The sequence below is a fragment of the Hylobates moloch genome, unplaced genomic scaffold (genome assembly GCF_009828535.3).
Source record: "Hylobates moloch isolate HMO894 unplaced genomic scaffold, HMol_V3 SCAFFOLD_3, whole genome shotgun sequence".
Classification (NCBI taxonomy): Eukaryota; Metazoa; Chordata; class Mammalia; order Primates; family Hylobatidae; genus Hylobates; species Hylobates moloch.
This window is the reverse complement of record NW_026652278.1, coordinates 57,056,347-57,071,312: the sequence shown is the minus strand read 5'-3', so window position 1 is coordinate 57,071,312 and position 14,966 is coordinate 57,056,347. Positions and strand designations below refer to the sequence as shown.

Genomic DNA, 14,966 nt, shown 5'->3' with positions numbered 1-14,966 from the left:
TAAAAATGACATATTCAATTAATATTCAAATAGTTTTATACCTTGTGCCCAAGCTGTGCAGAGCACCACATTAGGCTCCTAGGTTTGGGGCATACCAAGATAACCTGGACAGAGGAGCTCAAATTCTTGTTGGGGGAACAGTAGACTCTAATGAATTAGTATCTGACATTCATTAAGTACTTGCTGTGTGCCAGGCACAGTTCCAAGTGTTTTTCTTTAATGGAGTAGCTTGTGTAATCCTTATGAAACAAAAGTACAGTATATAGTCAGTTATTATCCCCATTTTACAGTTGAGGAAACTGAGGCACAGAGAGACTTACTATTATACATATTGCCTCTCAAGTTCCAAAGAAAGCAGAGTGGTCTAAAGGTGCTTTCCTTGAGGTTGGAAGTGCAGTGGGAGCACAGAACAAACGTTACCCCGAAGAGGGATGCCGTAGCCACGGGACTGCAGATGCTCTGGAGGGAAGCCGCCCCTCCTAACTGCGATAAACATGTTGCCTCTGCTCTTTGTGCTTCAGTTTCCTCATCAGATGGGTGGGTGAGGGTGTAGCACCCACCTTGTGGTGGGTGAGAGTGTAGCAGATAATTCTATCAGCCTGTGACATTGAGGAGACCTGAACTGCCATCGGAAGAGCAGTGGAGTAGTCTGTGAGGGGTGCCATAGCAAGATACCACAGACTGGGTGCTTAAGCAACAGACATTTATTCTCACGGTTCTGGAGGCTGGAAGTCCAAGACCAAGGTCTTAGCAGGATTGGTTTTCTCTGAGGCCTCTCTCCTGGGCTTGCAAGTGGCCGCCACCTCACTGTGTCTTCCTGTGATCATTCCCTGGGTCAGCGTGTTTTCTGTGTCTTCATCTTTTCTCCTTATAGAGACACCAGTCCTATTGGACTAGGGCCCACGTGTATGACCTCATTTTACTTTGATTACCTCTTTGAAGGCCTTATCTCCAAGTCCAGTTATATTTTGAGGTATTGGGGGCTAGAACTTCAGCATATGGATTTGAGGGGGAGTGCATAATTCAGCCAAGAGACAATTCAACATAGTGGGGGTGGGGGCTGTGATGTGCCCCGTGCTGTCATAGACATGTCCAGCAACAGCAGCAGCAGAAGAGAACACTTTCCCAGGTGGCAAGTCCCCCAAGTCTGACTTGCACAATGGAGAGAGGGTGGAGAAGAAGGTGAGGGATGAGACATTTCAGGGGTGGAAGCTACAGGGCTTGGGTGCTGATTTCTCTGACTCCTTGGAGTTATACAAAAATAAACACAAAAGCAAGAAAATTCAGATTTGCCTTACCCTGGCCTCTTTCTCTGTCCCCCAGGGATGAGGCTACTTATAGCTCCTTAGTTTTCCCATCTGTTAAGTGGGAAAAATAAAACCAGGATCTTATGGCTCCCAATGGGATATAGTCATATGTTACTGTAGCACTGAGACTTTGTGCAAATGCAGACTGGTTTCGTTCTCCCTGCTAATAAACTGTCTTTCTACCAGAATACAGTACCAACAAACTTATATTTTCTGGATATCAGAAAGCAATGGTTTGGGTTTGAGCTATTCACTCACTTATGATCTGAGCTTATTCTAAAAAGACTTTGCAGCTTAGTCTAATTGGGTAATTGGGATGTTTCCAGATGAAATTCAACTTGTAGTTTTAAAAAATGCTTTGAAGAACTGGTTGCCATGGTGCTTTTCTGCTGACAAGATCCTTCACTGGCTCCCACTAAGCAGCAGTAATGGGCTTCTGTTTATTCTGTTTCAGGTTACCCCACCTGAACGTCCTCCTGGGAGGAAGCAGGGCATGAATCCGAAGGAATTAGTGAAGTCTTTCCATAGCCATCCTTGATGGTGGAGCGGAGGTGTGTCTCAGCAAAAAGGTTTGTCATTGCAGGGGCTGGAGGGCTTAGACCTAGTAGCGGCCCAGCTGTCGTGCTGGGGCTTCCCAGACCACTTCACTCCTGGGCAGCTGGGAGTTGAGGAAGAAACCACTGTGCGTTTGTCACCGTATAAACCAGATGGCTGCTTCAGGATATGAACACTAATCCCCTCATATTTGTGGGCAAATGAGTGTCTGGCAGACAGAATTGCCTTTATTTTAAGAAGTAACATGGTCTTAAAAATTAATATTCATGTTTTTATAGTATCACTGTTTTAAATTTGAGAAGGTCTTTGTTCAAAGTCAGTTTTTCAACCTATTGGACACCATTCTTACCCCTCATCCTTAGACTTCTTGTACCAGAGTGTTTATTGTTAGAATGTGAAACATCTGCCCCAGATGCAGTATTTTTGGCCTTATTAAGAGTTTTTCTAGTTCCTCTTCAGTTATGTCAATATTTACCTTGGACAATGCTTTGTATCCTTTTGTTTATAATTCCAGAATTCTCCAAGACAAACTGATTATTCATGACTCTTTGGCCTGGGTTACAATTTAAACATACCTTATGTTGATATTTTAAGAGTATGAGTCCCCCAAACTATTTCTACTACTTCTCCTAGATTCATACTTCCTAATCTTTCATTCTCACTTCATACCCTATATTTTTCCTCCTTCCAGGTATCTTCCAAACATATCCTTTTTTTTTTTTTGTGGATTATATTCTTAGAACGTGAGATGCAAACTTTTTCCTCCTTTCCCTTTAAAATCCCATGATCCCGGCTGGGCGTAGTGGCTCACACCTGTAATCCCAGCACTTTGGGAGGCCATGGCAGGTGGATCATCTGAGGTCAGGAGTTCAAGACCAGCCTGGCCAACATGATGAAACCCTGTCTCTACTAAAAACACAAAAAAATTAGCTGGGTGGGGTGGCAGGTGCCTGTAATCCCAGCTACTTGGGAGGCTGAAGCAGGAGAGTCACTTGAACCCAGTGGGTGGAGGTTGCAGTGAGCCGAGATCATGCCATTTCACTCCAGCCTGGGCAACAAGAGTAAAATTCCATCTCAAAAAAAAAAAAAAAAAAATCCCAGGATCTCTCTCTCCTGCCAAGGATGTTTTTATAATAGTGCATTGTACCCACATTCTTCGAACACTTCCATTGTTTTCCTAGAGAGCACACTCTTCCACACTCCCTGCCCCCTCTTATTAAATTTCTGATCACTGATATAAAAGACACATGACCCTTGTCTTCCCTGTCTGAAGACTATAGTTTAACCTCACACAATGAGTTTAAGGAGGCCTTAGTGGTAAATAGACATCAGAAAGCTCAAGCATGTTTTTCTTAAGTGATCCAATTATACAGAGACAGTCATCTTTCCTTAATCATGCAGGATTTATGAATCTACATAATAGCTTCAGTTCTCAACGTGTGCCTTGGAGTTGTAGATGACTTTAAATTTACTATTTTACCTATATTATTACATTTGATCCTTATAACAACATTATGAGAGAGACCCAGAGGATTCAAGTAACCTGTTTAAGATTACATTGTAAGTGGAATAAGAATAGTTTTTGCCCTTAAGAATGTTTATATTAATAAACTATTTGAGTTTATAAAAGTCTTTCTGTTCCTCTAAAATACTATACTGTTTCTTGATTTGGGAGACATTGCTTGTGCTGTTTCCTTTGCTTGAACTACCTAACTGCTCTCTTTGATTAGACAAACTCTCACCCATTTTTCAAACCTCAACTTCAAATTGATTTCCTCTAGAAGCATTGCCTGATCTCGCAAGGCTGGGCTAGGATTCCTTTCTCTGTGTTCTGTAACACCCTTAAAAATATGTAAAGAAATTCATCACAGTGTCTGCCACCTAATGATAAATATTAGTTGTGATGTCATTCCTCATCCTATCTCTTATCATACTTTATATATCTTGCTTGCCGTTGTATCCCCAGTAACTAGGTGTGGGGAGGTGCATAATAGTTGTTGAATGAATGAGCAATGCACAATGAGTCTTCTAGTTGATGTTGTCTTGGGTCCTTGAACTGAAGAGCAAATGCCGGAGAGGGCGCTGAGATTGTCTAGAGAATTTTAGGCATTTCCAAGTGTAATCCACAGACTGCCATCTGAGTGTTGGTAGCTAAAATGATTATCTGTTGTTTCTCTGCCCAACACCCTTTTCCTTTATTTTGCCATCACTCACTTTTCGTTTGGGGACTGCCCCCTTCCTCTCTTTTGATCAGTGTTGTTCAGGTGGGGCTCCCAACACCTCTTGAACAGGAATAGGTCTAACAAGCGTGTTCTATCCCCTAGGTGCAGTGTAAAGCTTATGGATGGCATTCAACCCAAACTGAGCTGATGCACATAACCCTTGGATTTCTGCTGAAACTTTTAGAGGAGAGGGTCTGTTTTTTTCTTTCTAAGATTGCAAGCAACAGAAACAAGCCTGGAACTATAGGTTTTTTGGGAATTTGTGAAGAGATCAGTGAATCCAACACAGAACATCCAGAGCCAGGAGATGGTGATAGAGTGAAGGCATAATGAAGACATCATTTGAGTATCTGGGATTCAGTAGTACCTGAAGCAAGATTGAATTTCCAAGTTTATTAACTAATAGGTTCCCTTTCTGGTTGCAACTAGTTTGAGTTGCGTTTTTGTCAGTCACCAATAGCTGATAGTGTTTTGACTAACTCAATTGGAAACAAAATATCATGGTATTTTTATTACTGATTGTCCCTTTGTGGATTTGCCTTATGCTTTCACTTTTTCATATGTGTTTTGCATCCTTGCAACTTGTCTTAAATAGCTAATCATGAACTAAGTAAGCAAGCATATTTTTGACTTTTCTCAAGTCCTATGTCATGTGACAGGCTCATTGGATGTCCCCCAGTTCATATTTGAGCTGAGTACATGCTTGGGATTCTTTTTCTGGGAATGGTGATGACTTTACACAGATTCATCTTTCACCCTCTCACACTCTGCCTGTTGGACTCCTGCAGTAAACTGTGGGAGAGCGAATTCGCTGAGATCTCGGAGGGTGACCTGTGATCTCAGAGTAATGTAAGCAAACTCCTGAGCCTGTGGAGTCAGAGCCTCAGAGCTGAACCTAACTGAGCTTTGCATCCAGATCTGGGCAGACAAGGCCTTCAAACTCTCTTTGGAGAAACTTCATGCCCTCTTAGGGAGCTGGAGAATCAAAAGGAATTGCATTTGGTTTTCATGGTTGGTGGACACTGGTCTCTAAGTGCTATGGTGACTTCATGCATGGGCTTCTTTGTCCTATGAACTGGAGGATGGATACATCCCTTTTCGCCAGAAGCCCCCTATGAAATGCCAATGAAGCTCCCTATGGTGCTTGTTTACCATAATCAATAGATGAATCAATTGCTTTCTATACTTGATTCAAGGAAGTAATTAAAGCAGGGAGGCAGGGGTATCATTAATAGAAGTTCAGTCCTTGCTATCTGCCAAAATCTATTTCTGGAAACTAGATCATTGAATACATCAGTGTATAATGGATAATATATTCCCATTCAAACAGTGTTATATTTGGGAATTGTGTTCCCAAACAAGGCCACAGCTTCACATAACTCAGAGGTGACCTTTCATTGTCCTGAAATCCAAGATACAAACTGCAAAGTCTTAAGATAATGAGATTAGGATCTAATTACTATTAAATTGCAAAAATGTAAAATGACAAGTTTAAAATGGAATTATATGTTCCATACCTATTGTTTATATAAGGGCCTGTGTTATCCATGAACTATTCATATATCATTAAAAAATGTATTTGACTGTCACAGTTTAAACAAAAGGGCAAGGTACTAATTATAAAAAGTATCCTTACTTTAAAAGTAAATTAATATTACTTGTCTTCTTAGGATTTTGAAGGGTTTTTAGGAGGATAATTTAGATGGCTTAGATCTCTTTAAATGACCACTGCGCTGGCCTTCTCTTTTACATTTTCCTACAGTAAGCACTGGTGTGCTAGTCTATTGTGGAACCAACTGTGCTAGAAAATATGTGTTTGTAATGACGGCAATGATAGTAATTTAGTGGTGTTATATTCTCTGAATCTGGTAAAGACATGGAGGAGTAACATGCAAGTCATCATCTATATAATAGAGTAAAATTTCAATTAAAGAGGCATAAAATTATCCATGAGGTGAAACCCATTTTTGCCGTGAACCACATTTATTATTAAAAGGTAAAATCTGCTTCTCTTCTTCAGGAGGCTGAAGTAGGCAGTTTAGCACTCACTTCCATGTGGCATATTAAGCAAGGATATTTTGCACTTCCTTCTCATTGTAAATATTCTTTATTTGCTCTTTTCCTGTGATGTCCTAATAATAAGATTTGGCTTTAGGCACATGGACAGGGTGAGGACCTAAAAGTCCTGAGCTAAGGCACAGGCTCCAGCTCAGTCTATCAGAGAGCTCTACCTAAAGGCCTGGGACACAAGCACAGCTGACAACGAGGTATTATTTGCCTTCTTTTTGTCAGGATTTCTTTTGCATATGACCTTCCAAGAAATTTCCTAGGAACCTAGGTCCCTGGGTCTCCAGGACACCATCATTTCCATTCCATCAGTACTTTATAGGATTCCTACTAGAACCAAAAAAAAAAAAAAAAAGTTTTCTGCTTAGCCCCAGTTAACCTGAAAATTCAATTAAACAGCATCCTCCAAACACTATAGTTCATTGACGATTAACTATGCACGTTCTTGGAAAGGCCAAACTAGATGAAACTGACATTTTGAGAACTGTATTTTGCACTGAAATAGAGATTGAAGTAGGAATATATTTTTCCTTGCTTGTTTTGATAGCATTTTACTGATGGGAAGTTTGGGGAGGCCTGAGGGGGCAAATATTGAGCTTTTGATTTATTATCAGTGAACATTTGCTCCAAACTGTACCCCATTGCTTCATTTACAAGTGATGTTTCACAGAATTATCTTTTTGCTTTGGAATTTTATTGCTGCTTTCTCTCTTGCTTCCCTAGATGATCGTTGGATATATAAGGGCTACAGTCACTGAGGTTAGTGTTGTGTTCTGCATTGGAGGAATTTTCTTGACTTTATCCCAGAATTAGTGAGTATAGACAATGACCGTGCTGATGGATCCATTCTACTTGGTGACACACTCTTGCCAGAGCAACTGGCAGATGGTCTAGTGTGGGGGATTGCACTGGAATGGGGAAGATGCTGTTAGGAGAGTGGGTCCTATTTATTTAAAGCCATAATCCTCCATTTTTCTCCTGATATTAAGCATTCTTGCTTCATAACTTTGTTCCACCACTCTAATTAGGCAGGCAGCCTTCCTCTGCCATTTCATTTTATTATTTTATTTTATTTTTGAGACAGGGTCTCACTCTGTCATCCAGGCTGGAGTGCAGTGGTGCAATCTGGGCTCACTGCAGCCTCAACCTCCTGTGCTGGAGTGTTCCTCCTGCCTCAGCTGCCCAAGAAGCAGGGACTACAGGCGTGTGCCACCACGCCCAGCTAACTTTTGTCTTTTTAGTAAAGACAAGGTTTCACTGTGTTGCCCAGGCTACTCTTGAACTCCTAAGCTCAAGTGATTTGCCTGTCTCAGTCTCCCAAAGTGCTGGGATTACAGGTATGAGCCATCGCATCTGGCCCTCCTCTGCCATTTTATATTTCCACTTGGTTGTACTTCATTTTCAAATTCAACATTTTTATTTCTGACACAGAAAACTTCGCCCAAACTGCTCTTGGGTGAATGTCTGGGGGCGTTATTCCATAAGTCTACAGCTTGATTCAATCTCCTGCTGAAAATATAAACGGGAAACAGCAGAGTCAATGAAAGGAGACAAGTGGTGCTAACTGAGTGACAAAGGTAATCTCATTCCACTAGAGTTTTTCAAACCAATGATAGACTAGACACAGAGCACATGCCCTGTAAGATGTGTGTGGTGCTGTTTTGTCTTTGGATTGTATTACTGTGCCTTGAATGACATTAGTTCTTGCATATCTTACGTTCCTCTCAGAACATTATTCTTAGAACATGCTACCTTATGTGCTAGGTCCAGGAGTGTAAGAAACCTATGAATAACATATTTGTGAGTGTCTAGAAATCCAGATACTATTTTTTGTTTGTTTGTTTGTTGGTTTTAAAGTGTTATTGATGGAAAGAAAAGGAAGCCTCCATTTGCTTCTAAGGAAAAAATAATTTCTTTCCTCCAATGTCTCTTGGATAGCTAATGGCTCTAGAGACAGGCATGGACATGTCTATGGATATAGTCGTACAAGCTCAGAATTTTACCTTTGATTTGCTGGGAATCTTTTCTTTAGTGTCCTTTCATGGACATTAATTATCCATTTTTATTTTTAAGCTGTGGATGGTTTACTCACCCTCGAGAGAAACTTTCTTATGTAAAAGTTGTTTTCCATGGTCCCAAGATGGAAAACGACAACTCTTTAATCAAAAGGCTCTGAGGTACTGGTGCCACCTTTGTCTCTGGTTCCCAGAGAATGTTTTTGGAATCCTGACACCATAAGGAAAGTGTGGGGCAGCAAGCCTTAAGGGAGATTGTTAAAGCAAGACCCACATCTTCTGTGCATAGCCAATGCCTGCTTTTTCTCCACCATCTTCTTCCAAGTGGTTATCATTCCTCCTCCATGGAGATCCTGCTTTTCCTGCCCTTTCCAGCCTTTAGCTGATACAGGGAGTGTGGAAAACATAGAGTGTTCCTTTAATACTTAATAAAATCAGACCTTCTTAGGAGATCACACTGAGGGGAATGTTGCTAAAAACAACTGGCTCTTTGGCAGTGCTAATCTGCATTTTCCTAAAACACATACCCAAGAGGGAAAAAGTGTATGTGTTAAGATGAAGATGGAGAATGAAGTTATCGATCTCCGTAAAGTTCATAATGTTGGAAGGGTCATGAGAGAAACACACTCTCAAACTGAGTAATAATCTACAAATAGTTAAAACAAAAGTTCCTCCAGCCATAGCTGCACCAAGAGAAGTGGGACAGAAGTTCTGATTGAGAACTTTGATTTCCCACAGATTGTTTGAATCTTACATGAAATTTGGAAAGGTTCCCTGACATCAAAGGCTGTTTCTTTTGGCTAATCTATTGAGTATGTTGTACCTGTCCTCCCATGAGCCCCCCACGACTGGGAACATATGTCAGATTCTTCTTGTGCCAGTAATTTAGAGGCTCATGACAATAAAATATCCTTTTTCTAAGTAAAAAAAAAAAAAAGGGTGGTCCTGGGGAATGTTGATGCAGCAGAGAATAGCAATGATTTACTCCTCCCTGAAAAAAATATACCAAGTCTGATAGACCCATATCTGAATATTATCTGCATAATTTGAAAATAACACATAGAAGGAAATAGGCCCAATCTCAGTATCCTGTTCACATTTACATCTGGAACAGCTGCCAGGACCTCTCAGAGTTGATTTTGTTCAGTTCTGCAGGGCCGATCTGAAACCCAGGCAGAAAATGAAAGTGAGCAAATTTACCTCTGGCATTCAAAGAAATGCTTTTGGTCAAAGTGAGTATTTCTGACCATGACTCATTTTCAAAAGAAGCATTGAATTCGCTTTGTCATCTTTGCCTGGATCGGGCTCAATCAGCCCTTTTATGATTTTTAAAATATCTTATATAGGCGGGATGGCATTTATTAGGCTTCTGCTATTCAATATTGCATTTCAATATATAAAAGTCACTGTTCAATTGAATATTGAGTTTTCTGAGGAAGTAAACCTACAGAAAAGAAATTTGCAAGAATCTAAAATAAATGAGTTTGAGAAAGATCAAACTGCCCTATGGCTGTTTCAAAGATCAAAAGATCTCTCTTTTATAGAAATCAGGAGCAGTTTGAATAGCCTCTTTCCTCTATCGCAAAGACCCATTTTTTCACTATCATTGATAGCTTGGGACTGCACCATAATGGTATGAAAGGCCTTGGGGAGGAGGGAAGACGATTTTATTCCCAAAAAGGACGCAGGACTTTTTCGTCTGAAATAGCTGGCTTTTAATTTAATTTGATCTGGAGCCCAGTAGAGTGAGCAAATGAAAACCTGTCCTTAGCTCCTTCAGGAGGAACACTGGCCTTGAGGGGCATGAGAGGGTCTCCTGATAATTGTTTTTAAAGGCTGCTGTGTATCTTTGTTTCTGCCTCTAGGAGAGGCTGGATTATATGGTAGATCACTATCTTTGAGTTCATGTGCTGTGCATAATCTTAGGAAGTTACTTAATCTTTGTAGATCTCAGCTGCTTCATGTGTAAAATGGGGATAATAATATGTACCTTATTCTTGGAGTGAGCTCCTTCCAACTCAGGGCCTTTGCTGGTGCTGTTCCTTCCACTGGGCTAATTCATGCTTGGCTCCAGTACCCAGCTGGAATAGCTTTTTTCTGGGAAGGCTTCCATGGACCCTCAGATCAAGTCATGCTAACTCCTCTTCCTCCTCCATTAGACCGTGTGCTATGATTTTCCTTGTAGTACTTGCCTCAGTTATAATTGAAAATGTTTTGTGTAAGTACTAATGCCATGTCTGGCTCCCTCTATAAGGGATTAGGAAACCTAACTTATTCATCTGTCTCATAAACTAGAACAAAAATGAAATATTTATTGAATGAATGAAATCAATAGAGACAAAGTCTACTAGCAAATGATAGGTGATTAAGAAATGGCAATTTCCCTTGTTCCCCTACACTGTGAGATCCTGGAATCCAGGACAAGCCTTACCTCTTTACCAGAAGCACCTAGGGTGGGGTCTTGACAAAGTAGCTGATTCAGGAACATCTGTGGATGTGCAGGTGGACGTTGTCAATCATCTCTCTCTACCTATTTGCCTTCTTCCTCAGCCTGTTCTCTGTCTTCTATCTAAAAGTGCACTATCAATTTTCAGAGAGATGCTAGAACACTTGTTCATTTTCTTATATGGCAAGTTTTCTCTGTATAGTTTCATGAAAGCTCCCTATATGAAGTTTGCAGTGAGAGGCAAAAAACTGAGTCATGATCATGGTGTTTCTGGCCACAGTTAGAGGGTTAGGTGGAGAGGGTGAGTCGAAGTTGTCAGCCCAGGGAACTTTACAAGTGAGGACAACTTTTAAACATCACCGCCAACATTATCATCATCAGCAACAACTAATAACAACTTCTTTAAATTTTAAAAAACCTTCGCTTTCTTGCCTAGGAAAAAAAATCTCCATCAACATCATAGACCATTCATGGTCGTCTACCATTAGAATCTTTTGCTTTGATTAAGGCCATTATTCATAAGAAGTTGCTATATTAGTTACTGACTATTTATTGTGAATTAGTTTATCAACCATTTCATCTGAGAAGATGAAGGGCCAAGTATTAAGTTACTCGGTTGCCTATGTGGGAAGGAAGTATTTCTGTCAGGGTTTAGTTGTACATAACAGAATTCAGTGTAGTCATTTTTAGCAGAAATGAGTTTCATACAAGGAATAAGAGCTTACAGAGATCACTAGAAAGGCTAGAGTTCTTTAAGCAGAGCTTCCAGGAATCACACCTCAGAACAACACCTCAGGACTGGCCCACGGAGCCAGTTGCTGCCTCTGCCATGATCAGGTTGGTGAATAAGGAGGTCGCCTCTATAACTGCTGGCTCTGCACCTCACCACGTCTATCCAAACTGCACTTGCCTCTCAATAGCCCCAGTGATAAGATCTGGACCCTGGGGGCTCTGTTATAGTTCCCACATGTCTCCACACCGTGCTGGTTAGCAGAAGTGGTGGGATGCAGCCTCAGCCTTGATGTCTGCTTCTATAGTCCAGCTCTCATGAGGGAGCGTGTTTGGCTCACACTGGGTTTCACATGGAACCTAAGCAGCAGGGGACTCTGGGAAATGAGGTCCTTAGCTTTTCTGACTCTTGAGGGCCATACAGTAGCTGTAAGGAGGAATCTTGCAATGGAGTGAATCAGTCTGCAGATCCTATCGCAGGGGTTACATAGTGGGCGGTGTGGGGGGGGCGGGGGGGCAGGGGAACATTTTTAAGAGAGACATAAATGGAGAGGGGGCTGAAAAGAATCTTGACTGGCCTCACAACTTTGCCTAGAGCTGGTCCTGGTTATTAAAACGAGGCATTTTGGGAATGCCACATCAGGGAGACATTATTGTTTTCCTTGGGTAAGTGGTTTTGAGGTCTGTATGTAAAGTTTCTTGAGTAAATAGGCTCCTTCTTCTATGCTCCTGACATTTATGGAGGGGTGTTTTAGTTTCCTTCTTAGCAGAGACGGAAAAGTGTTCCTATGCCCTGTTCAGACACATCTACTACTGGGTAATCTTTCTTCATGCTAGTGTCCATCTTTAAAAACGTCCCCATGACATCGAGTGAAAAGAGAAGCTTTAGATGCTCTCCAGGAATGTCTGGCACTTTTATCTACTGGGTAAATTGCTATTTCCCTGATGAAGAGACCCAAATGAGGGCTGGAAGTCAGTTATTTTGGATGGATCATGGGAGCCCCTCTGAGTTTTGGAAGCAGGCAGTCAGTGGTGCTATCCTGCCATCTTCTTTTTAACATTCCATCTAGCAAACACCTTAAGCTTTAATAAACATCTTCTCCTTTAATAGTGTTGACTCCAAGCTAATAAGGCAACTAGCAAATCCAGTGAAGGTAAATTTCTCATTAACAATTTATTTAACTTTGTTGAAGAGAGCAATTCCAACTTCTGCTAATTGAGTTTGTAATAAAAACATGGATCCATTTTACTGCCACCCTCAGGACCTTAATCAAACTCCAGGAAAGGTAAAGTCACTCTCATTAGCAGACTAAGAGGCAAAATCCAGGTTGGAATGGAAGGTACCAGAACACCGTTAAATTCCAGAAACTTCAACAGGATTATAAAGCAGCGGCACAGACTGACATTTCACAGTGTTTTGAATTTTATTTGCCAGAGGAAGAGCCCTTTTGACATGAAGCTAAAGCTGTGTGTAAGACTTTGAAGATACTGGCTTTAGTATGTGGGCGATGTGTTCAGTTTCTCCCCCTTTATTTAAGATCTCTCTGTGGAATATGGAAAAGTGTGCTGGCTAGACCTGTAAGAGGACTTGCCCTTTTTTCAGTCAATCCAAAGCCTTTTTCTGTGGCTCCAGGAGGTGGCTGTAATTTAGGAGTTTTATAAGGAAACACTGAGGAAGACCGCCTAAAGTGACGGCCCTGTGGGCAGAGGGACATGTGGCGTGTCTGTGATCGGCCAGCGATTGAATTTGAAGGGATTTAATAATTCTTCATGAAATTCTCTGCTTTTTCTTCAGACTTTCCTCTGCAAGCCTGATTAAATGCGTATTATTTCTTCTTAAGTGATTTTACAGGTCGTTTATTTTGGATTTATGAGCATCAACACGTTTTAAAAGGTATTAGCGAGCTGTACTGCTGGATACTTGTTCTGTAAATCAGTAACTCTACTCTCTATCAGCATCAGATAATAAGAAATCCTTCAAATTATTACTTTTTTTCTTCTTATATATTCATTCAGGCAACAAATATTTTAAAACACCTACTGGGTGCCAGGCATTGTGCCAGGTTCTAGAAATACTCCAGTGAACAAGATAGACATGGCCCTTGCTCTCAGTACATTGTAAAAAAATGTTTAAGTTTGGTGTCTATATTATTGTGAAATTATAGGGAATGAATTTGAGTTAAAGTTCCGTTCCCATTCAGCATTCTTCATCTACTGAGTCAACATCTATATGGAGAGGCATGAGCAGAAGATGGTTCCCCTGTGTTTTTGACATATGCTAGTATGTGGTTCCATTTAAGGTAGGAATAAAAGATGAATGGGGGGAAACTTCCCCTTCTCCCCTCATCGCCTTTTCCCAAGGTACCTGTTCCATAGAATTTGAAATTGTTCAATTTGTCCAAGTTTTTGCCCCCAAAGAGAAAATGCCTGAAGTGCTGGTAGAAGTCCTTAAACAGCCTATTTTTGGGGGAGACATCTCAGTTCCTACATCTGCATATAAAACTTTCTCTTTGTCTGTGTCCCATTCACAGGGCTGAAGTATAAGGTGCTGGGACCAGTTGTCAGTAAAGGGAGTATGATTCAATGAATCAATTAAATCAGGATGGAGAAGAGAAGCAAAAAGTCCAAGCCAGATAACTGGAACTACCTATGAAACCAGAGGGTGTGGTGAACAGAAGCAAAACGATTAGTCACAAGGTCAGGAGCAAGGTGAGTCAAGGGGAGCGGTTCAGAAAGTAGACTGTGGGGAACGTTGGGAGGTGGTGAGTGGGGTGGCTGTGTTTTATCTCAAGCCCTGCTTCTCAGTGTAATGGGTATGGGGCTGTCAGCTGAACAGCTCTTATTAGGCTACATACCTGGAGCCCACTGGAGGCAGTTGGCTGTGCAGCAGCTGGAAGTCTCCCCTAGGACAACTTGTTCATTTCACCCACAGCATTGGGAAACCTGGATGAAGAAGAAGGTGGGAGAAGACAAGGAGGCTACCATTTTCTCTGCAGGAAATGGTGGTTAGCTCAAAGCAGAGGAGAATTCAGCAGTGTAGAGGAAGCTTGAGACTTTACAAAGTACTTTCCCATCCTTTTCTTTTGTCCTTCTCAGTGGCCCCAGGATGAAGAAAGGTAGCTAGATGACGGATGGTTCTCCTCATTCCACAGACGATGAACTTGAAACCAGTGAGAGTGAGTTTAAGGTCACATAACTATGTAGGGTCAGGGCTCGAGTGTAAATCTCCTCATTCTAGCTGCAACTCTTTCCATTAAAATTTACTAGTATTCAAACGATACGTAAAAAATAAGCAAATAATGAAACACAGCATTTTGCAAGACATAAGGGTAAGATTGTAACTGTGTCTCTTTGATTCTCGTGGAGACTTTGGTATTTGCCTTTGGCCACCTCCTTTCTCACCCTTCTGGCCCTGATTGGGCACTGGTGAAAAGGTGTCTGTGAGCATCAACTACACCTGCCTCCCCCAATACACAGACTGGCATTCTCTCTATGGCCACAGTCCTCAGGGTAATTAAGATTGTGGAGTAACAGGAAATATTTTATTCAGTACGATTATACTCATTTGCTTATTCAGTTGCTGAACTATCTTCCAGGAATACATCAGAAGGTTTTACCATTCTAT

At 41.2% G+C, this 14,966-nt stretch overlaps 1 long non-coding RNA gene across 1 annotated transcript; it reads left to right on the top strand.

Moving 5' to 3' along the window:
- The first annotated feature begins 1,789 nt into the window (after positions 1–1,789).
- LOC131382964 (uncharacterized) lies at positions 1,790–14,041 on the top strand. Its single transcript, XR_009212597.1, has 4 exons — positions 1,790–1,876; positions 6,875–6,910; positions 7,583–7,728; positions 13,873–14,041. It is a non-coding gene; the product is annotated as an uncharacterized LOC131382964 (long non-coding RNA).
- Positions 14,042–14,966: the final 925 nt, after the last annotated feature.